General features: G+C 37.8%; 1 non-coding gene across 1 annotated transcript; it reads right to left on the bottom strand.

Annotated features, from left to right (window-relative positions):
• Nucleotides 1-509: 509 nt before the first annotated feature.
• Nucleotides 510-628, bottom strand: LOC112473523. Its single transcript, XR_003044053.1, has one exon. It is a non-coding gene; the product is annotated as a 5S ribosomal RNA (ribosomal RNA).
• Nucleotides 629-8,191: the final 7,563 nt, after the last annotated feature.

Consider the following 8,191-nt stretch of genomic DNA (forward strand, 5'->3'; position numbering starts at 1 on the left):
GACTTTATTACACCTCAGATGGAGTGACCTTAGGCATAAATCATATGAGTAGAAGCTTAGAAGTCTGTATGTTTGATTCAATTCTGATTTCTTTCATTAGTGTCTGCCTTTCTAAGTGGTTGGGAAAATTTTGATTCTGTTGCCTCTTACTCTCCAGCTTCTGCTATTCAGTGGGTGATCTTGGCAGAAGATTGTGGCTCCTGCATTCCTGGAGTATCATGTAATGCAACATGAATCTGGACTCAAGCCCTAGACTAGAATTGTGTATTTGCTATTTATTAACCATGTGACCTTGATGAGGCAGTAAACTGACTAATAAGCCAGCATTTCTTCAATTATGTGTTGAAAATAGTAACACCTACTTCTTAGCATTGTTAAATAAATGAAATATTATAATATAAAAACATTTATTATTATTATTTTTTTTAGGCGAGGCAACCCTTGGTTGACCTCACAGATTGCAAGGACCTTGTCAGTTTACAATCCCTTATTTTTTAAAAAATTTTTTACACCTACAGCACCTGGTCTTCCTAGGTGGTCTCCCATCCAAGTACTAACCAGGCCCAACGCTGCTTAGCTTCCGAGATCAGATGGGATCAGGCTTGTTCAGGGTGGCATGGCTATAGACTTGAAAACTTTAAAATTGTTCTTTATATACAACTTATCTACTAACAACAAATGTGACTCACTCTACAGGTGAAAATAACAAATAATCTACATCCTTCCTTGTGTAAGTTTATAGTCATTTTCTAAAATGCAACTTTTTTCATACAAAAATAAATGAACATTCAGTTATCTAGTAAAATCAGACCACAAAAATAGTAACTTGGTATGTTGTATGTATAGAGCATAGGTAAAGTTTATGTTAAAGTGATTTTGATTTAATATCTCGCATGTCACTAATTATAAATGCAGTTTCAGAAACTGACACATGAATGCTCTGTTGTTGTAAAAACCATAAAAAGAAGAGAATATGACTTCACTAGTCACCTCCCTGTCCCTAAAACAGTTTTCCATCATTTCATTAAAAAAGAAAAAATCCATCATGTACTGCTCAATATGGCGACTTGCTCCTTAATGGTCAAGACATTATTTTCAGACACATTCTTTCCTTGATTTTCTATCCCCATGGGGCCCTGCTATAATTCTTGGCCTTCTGAAACCTTGTGGCTGCAGCTTCCATCTTACTGAGCAGATTTTCAAATGAAGTCCCCTTGCTGTGTGCATAGAACTGCTCTTCAGAGCTGCAGGCGTGCCCGTAAAGGGCTCTAGTGTTGGATTTATTTCCCACATCTGGACACATTGCTCTCTCCCCAGCCTCCCTCCCTCCAGTCCCCACTTATTCTCCCTCCCCTCCCTCTTCATTCCTAAATCCTACAGCCATGACAGAAATAAATTAGCTAGAGGTACAGGTCACACCTTGGAGAGCAGTAAACGTTCTGTGAGAAATCAACAGAGAAGATGAGATTCTCAAACAGCTGAAGCAGAAGGAATGATGCATTGATGGCTATACATGAACCACACAAAGGAGCCTGAGAACAGCCTTCAGGGGAGGGGTTGGTGCACTCTAGGTTCACTTATTCTAACACCTGAATCCAAGATACTACCGCAGAAAAGATGTTCCCCTGATACCTGTTCTTCTGAATCTTTTTTCCTCAGGAAGGCTAAATGTTGCTATGCAAGTACTCATGAAAATTAAAAATTATGTTCAGATGATAGATGCTAATCCTGGGATCCCCAGGAAGCACCCGAAGGCCTAAGCTGAGTACGTAAAACATATCTCTTCCAGGAAAACTTCCCCTCTATGGCCGCTGACAGACAAAACCAAGGAGAGATCATCTAGATCCATACTTCCTAAGTTCATAAGTATGATAAAACAATATGACTTAGGCTCTTGACAGACTTGGGTTCCAGTCCTGTCTTCACCACTCAGTTAGCAAAAATACCTTGGGAAAACCTCATTTACAAAATGCCAATATGAAATCAACCTTAGAGACAATTGAGAGGATTAAATGAATACTATACATAAATACCTGGTACGAAATAGGCACTCCACGGATGTTGGGTGCTTTTCCTCCCCCCTCTCTGATTATGAGAAGCTTTTAATTTCTCTTAATTTCTACATTTTTCCCACTATAGATCTTTTACAAAAGTGGTCCCTAATAAAAATTTAATCCAAAAGCAAATTCAAGATCTAGAAAAAGAGGTAGCTCAGGAGGACTCCCAGTACCTCCACAATCTCTATCAGCTACTAAATGCCACACCAAACAATTTAAGTTAAAGCGGGATGCTTGCTCTGAAAGCAGTGTCAAAACCCTATTCCTAAATTTTCACATATAGGAATTCTGGAATTTCTATTGCTTCATGCCAAAACCTATTTTTCTCTCGTATTCTCTTTTTTACACTTCTAAAAACTGCATTTATTGAATGATTTTATTCTCTTTTCCTCCTCAGTTTGAGCCAAATCTTCCTCACATACAGCTGAATTTCAGTAATGAACCGAATACTTATAGTGGGTAAACACTTATTAATTATTTAATATACAGACTTTTTAAATATTCTCAATTTTTTTTCATTTTTAATTGTGGTAAAATATACCTAACATAAAATTTACCATCTGAATCATATCTAAATATGGTTCAGTAGCATTAAATACATTCACATTATTGTGCAACAATCACCACCATTTATCTCCAGGACTTTTTCATCTTTCCAAACTGAAACTCTGTATCCATTAAACAATAATTCCTCATTTTCCCCTTCCCCCAATCCCTGGCAATCACCACTCTCTGCCTCTGAATTTGACCACTCTAGGTACCTCATGTAGGTAGAATAACACATTCTTTTGTTACTGGCCTATTTTACTTAGATAATGTCCTCAACATTAATCTATGTTTTAGCATGTGCCAGAATTTTCTTCTTTTTTAAGGCTGAATAATATTTCATTGTATGTATACACCACATTTTATATATTCATTGATCTCCCAACTTCTCAGGGAGTATGGGGAAAATATATATGTCAACAATTTGTTGAGTACCCTGACTTGTTCATTTCTCATGCATGCAGAAACTTCTTATGGTTAACCAAATTCGACTCTGGCTATAATTTCCGTCTAGTTTCCCCATATTTCCTAATCTTTTACTAATTCAAGAAATATAAAGATAATTTGGGCAATTAAAGAGTTTTCAGGACTCTGGTAGAAAGCATTTTGCCCAGCTCATTTAATCATGCTTCCTTCCACCTAAGTAAATGAAAGAGAAGGCTTTTTCAGAACAGAAAAGGTGAAAGCACTAGAACTCAGAGATAACAGCCAGGGGGAAAAGAGTAACATCAGGCATTTGGTTAACAGACTAAATTTTTAAAATCATTTTCACATTTGATCATCCCACCTGAGGAAATTCTAGTGACATTATAATTTTCAGATGTGAAAACTAAGACAATGTAAAGTAAAATAATTTATTCAGAGTAATATAGCTAGAAAACCCCAAGGTTAGGATCCAAAAACCAGCCATTTTGCTCTAAATCTATTTTTAAACTATACGATACTACCTAATAATTACTAAGGTCTTCACTCTGAAGCCGGAAAACATTTAAGGACCTATTTGAGGGGAAAAATGATAATTTGCATTTGTTGTTCAAGTGGAATGATTCCCCAAAGGCAGGCAATGTACATAAAGCTTATTAGGCATTAACTCTTCAGAGGACCAGACTTGCCCAATTCTGAGCAATGCATGTTGCTCCAGAATTAGGCAAAAATAGGTGTCTTAGGTATCTCTCATCTAAGGAACTTACAGAAATACTACTCAAAGCCAAGAGTCTACCAGACCACAGCCACCTTTTCCCACTGAATATGCTTCCTGGAGGCCTTTCTAGTCACATGGCATCATATGTTCTATTGATCAATCACCTGAGCCTTCTTTGCCTCAGTGGCTATATACACTCTCCTTTCAGAATAGATTTCCTCTTCTTTAAACTTCCTGGGGATACCATGAACTGTAAAAATGCTAATGTTGGTAAAGTATAAAATTTAGTGTTGGGTACATAATAGATGCTCAATGAAACAACATTCACCTACACTGTCCCATCCCACCCCGACAGTGACCTTCCTTTCTTAGCATGGACAAGTGGCTGAAGGTTGTGGTGAGGCATCTGAAGGAGGATACTGAACTCTAAAGAAGTCAAAATAGACATTTAAAATCTTTACTCATCATTCACTGCCCCTGAAGTCCACTTTACACTTCTGAATCATTGCATCTGTTCTGTTGATTTGCACATAAGTGCTCTGTGCCTTTATATGTTTCATTTATTCAGTTAGACTGAAGAAAGCAGCCTGACCTTTCATTTGGTTTTGTAGCCCTGTGACTGTGTACTTACACAGTTCTCTATAGAGAGAATACTCAATTATAAGCCACTGATTTGGTCAGAAGTAGGCCCTTGAACTTTCTCTCTCTCTCTACAAGGGGTTTTTTTCTAACATAACGCCATGTGTAAGCCCAGGAACTTGGAATCCAGATATTCCATCAATATCAATAGCCCAGTCAGTGCTGGTCAGAAGAGCCAAGAAATGCAAAATCTTGACAATTCTGCAGCTTGTCTACACATGTGCCTTTGGTTGTTTTTCAATACCTACCAGATGAATGAGGTTGAAATAACCGATAACTATCATTCTTTTCTTCATGGAGATATCTCACATCTAAGAAGCCTCATCAGAAGTGTTGGAAAGCCACCACAGATAACTAGATTTGGCTTTACAGTACTGCTCATCTCAGACACATCTACCTAGATAAACTCTCCCAGCCTCTCCCAGGACCAATATCAATGGGACCACTGATTTTGCCTTAGCTCACTGGACTATTCAGCACAAGTTTTATATTTTCAATAAATATACCATAAGCACTACTCACCTGATGATTTTAACTCACCAACACAACCACCCTGAGGATCTCGGAGTTGAGCTAAGAGCTTTTGGGGGTTCACAGAAAGAATAGCTGGCACTTACCTTGGATGATATAGAACATAAACAGCAGGAATATGTACCATTCAAAACACTGTGGGGTTTACTCTGCAAAGCATTTTGCTAAGCATTTTATGTATATCGTCTCAAATAATCCTCACAGCAACCCCACAATGACAAAGAGATGCAGAGAAATCCAGCAAAGTCCATGTACTTTGTAACTACACCATATGGCACACATTTTGTGGTCCCACAGACAGAATTCAAAGCCGGGTCCCCGACTCACTGTGGGTTACTCTTGGTGAAATATATAACTTTTCCAGTCTCAGTTTTCTTTTTCATAACGGGACTAATAATATATAAAGTCCCCACCACTGCCACACTTTTTGCCTTCGTGAATCATGAAACTCTTCTTTATATATCCTCTCTGGCTCAGTAACCTGACAACCCCCCATAGGTTCAGGATGGCCTAGAATTTCAAATCCTGAGTTGGGTAACTTGAACTCCCAACCAGCCTCATTCTGATCTTAGAGAACAAGTCATTCTAATCTTTCAGTTTCATCATTTGTCAAATAAAAATATTAATACTGGTTCAATCTATTTTAATGGGTAGTGTTAAAGATAAGGTAAAAGGAAAGATGCGGAAGCTCCCTGAAAGGTTTCAAGTACTTCTCAAAGTTAAGAATCCATTATAGTAACACATTTGGTTTGAGAATTTTTTTTTTTTCACAAAATAACTGCCATTGTCCAAAACTTCAAGGTGAATGGGAAACTCAGTCCAAGATACAGAAAGTAACACCAGATTATTCCTATTATTGTGTAGTTAGAGCCTTGGACTGGAGCTCGAGAGTTCTGTGTGCTAGTTCTAACTCAGTCATTGCTTTGAACAAACCACTGCACTTCACTACAGAATAAGGACATAATACTTGCCTTCTCCAAGCCCAATGAGTAGGATGTGGGTAGGATACAAAAAAATTCAGAAAACTTGAGACAAGAAAACCTCTAAGAAGTTGATTATATACATTTTTAATGTGATATTAGTTTTTTTCTCCCATTCACTTTCCCTTCTCACAATCTAAATTTTATCCAGATGTGAACACATGGAGGCCTGTCTTTGTTCATTCTCTGTCTCTTTGCATACCCTTTGGCTTTCCTTTGTGCCTCAAAAAGTTTCAGTGCTATTCATCAAGGCATAAGTTATGAAGAGAGAGCAGAGCTGGTGATGGGTGCAATGATAGATGGGAAAGGAAAGTCAGATAAGAAAGTTATAGAATGCTCCAGAATGGGTACCTCTTCGCTTTTAATACAGACAGAACCAAGGCGGTGAAATGGTTTCTGACTCTAGACAAATGCTCTCAGCCATATAAAGCCTTTCAAGCGTCACTGTCCCAGAACCCAGACTGCAAACGGTACACGTATGGGTGTGCACACGCGCGCGCACGCACACACACACACATACACACACACACACAAACACACACAATTTCAAGGAGAACTGTGTTTTTCCATTCCAGAAAGGATTTGTTGTTTCAATTAAACTCATCAAGACCTCTGCCACATGTTAGGGAAGAAAAGAAAAACCAAAACAAGATTGAATTACTTTAACTATCTCCTTAGGGATCAATTGATATCAAATAAACCACCATTGATGCATCAGAGAAGCTTTTACTTATGGAAAACAGAAGCAGGCGCAGAATTGCAGCAATTGGTACTAAATCAAAGCCCTGGGAGCAGAAGGAAGTGGATTTAGGTACATCCACTTAGCTCCTCTACTTATGTCTAAATCACAGGGTGGGGAGCAGATCACAGCCCTGGCAGTGTCTGGCCTCTTTTTCTCTCACCTTCTCTGAGGTCCCTTCCCACTTTGCTCACTGCTTCAGCTGCCCAGTAAAAGCAGATGGACATAAGTTAAAGAACAAGGTCAGCACATCAGCTAAGTCTGATATGGCCCATGTCTATCATCCCTCTCTGGGACAGGAAGATGGTGTAGGAAGGGCAGGAGTGCTGCTACATTTGACTCCATATGAAACCATGCTATTTTTGTTTCTTCCCCCTGAATAGCTGGCCAGTCTGATTTACATATTGATAATATGTGATGCTTTGTATTTCAAAATTTATTTAGTCCCTAACTGATCAATAATCCTTGCCTGGCTGTTTTTGGTTTTGTTTTGTTTAAGTTTTTGGAAAAGAAACCAATCCTATTTTACTCTTAAAATTCTTGAATAAAATTAAACTGCTTTAGCTCAGGATGCACTATTCCTACATGAAGCCGTGTGGTTTCATAACCTCAGTCCTCAGATGTTTTAAAGGGGCCGCCTTTGCTAACTTGTTTTTTCTGAGATCCTAATTCTCTCTAATCTGAATGTTTTGTGTTATCAACTAATATTGTAAGACAGCACATTAAAGTCTGATCTTTGTTTTTAATTAAGAAGTAAAATTATTAACCTAAACTAAATCTGTGAGTATGCAGCATGTAGTGTTTTTGCATCCATTGCTTATATTCACCAAGAAGGTTTTGACTTAATTTCTTTGTTACAGACTGCCTTTCTAAATGATGTTTCCCTCCAAAACTACATTTTTTAAAAACTCCACTTTGACACAGATTCTGAGAAAACTGTACTCCTTCCTTAGAGTTAAAGTTGAACATTGTGAAAAATGCACATTAAATAGAGAAAGAGATGGCTCTTCTCTATAAGAGGGTTTCTCACAATGCAGTCTCAAAGCCCACCAAAAGTTCCAAAAACAATAGCAATAAAAAACAAACTCTCTTTCATCTTTGGCAGCAACAAAGCAATAACTTTCACCAAACCAATCCACACCAAGAATTAATATAACACAGAATGCATCCACATTCAGGTCATTATGGCTACATCAGCTCACCACAATATTTATTTTGAAAAATATATAATTTGTGGTAGAGAGAGAACCGCAAATACAAAAAGAGATTCTTTCAAATGCAAATTAACCAAAAGACATATTTTCTCTATGTTTGGAAAATCACTCCAGCCTATGAAAAGCATGCTTTTGTGTGAAAAATAGAAAATTAGTGTACACCCACTTATTTGTAAGAAACAATTAAATTTGCTGTAGATTACCTTAAAAGTTGAGAAAAGTAAACTCCTTGCTCCTTAAGTCCTTAAGGACTCTATTAGCATTCACTGACCTAAGCAGTCTTCAGTTCTCAGGTAGCAAAGTTTCTTTTCTTCTCCACTGAAATGCTCATGTGGACACTGAAG

Source organism: Pteropus alecto, unplaced genomic scaffold, assembly GCF_000325575.1.
Source record: "Pteropus alecto unplaced genomic scaffold, ASM32557v1 scaffold479, whole genome shotgun sequence".
NCBI classification, from domain to species: Eukaryota; Metazoa; Chordata; class Mammalia; order Chiroptera; family Pteropodidae; genus Pteropus; species Pteropus alecto.